Raw genomic sequence first — 497 nt, forward strand, 5'->3', positions numbered from 1 at the left:
AAATTCATGGAAAACTTTTATCATCTTTTAATTCCATTTGTGTTAGAACTTTTGGAAGCCCCTTCATATATGTGTGTGTATATATGTTTATATACTCATACACATAGGCATTTCTATGCATATACAAGACTCCTGGTGTGGCACTGTGGGATAAAACATTAGACTGCAAGGTCAGTTTGAACTGCAAGTTCAGTGGGTCAAACTTACTAGCAGCACCTAAGAAACCCTATAGAGGATTGCTATGAGTCAAACTGACTTGAAGACACTTAACAAAAACACTAATATATATATATATGTATATATCACTCCTTGAAAACCCTATTCAGGGTCACTAAAAGTTGGAACCAACTCGATAGCACTTAACAACAACAAGTATATTACTAACAAAATAACAAACTTAAGAAGGGTATATCATTTCTTATTGATAATGAAGATCATAGTAGTACTTGTATGTAGGTGAGAAAGATGTTTTGGAATGAGTATGGGACAGATTGGAA

The sequence above is a fragment of the Chrysochloris asiatica genome, unplaced genomic scaffold, assembly GCF_000296735.1.
Source record: "Chrysochloris asiatica unplaced genomic scaffold, ChrAsi1.0 scaffold00599, whole genome shotgun sequence".
Lineage (NCBI taxonomy): Eukaryota > Metazoa > Chordata > Mammalia > Afrosoricida > Chrysochloridae > Chrysochloris > Chrysochloris asiatica.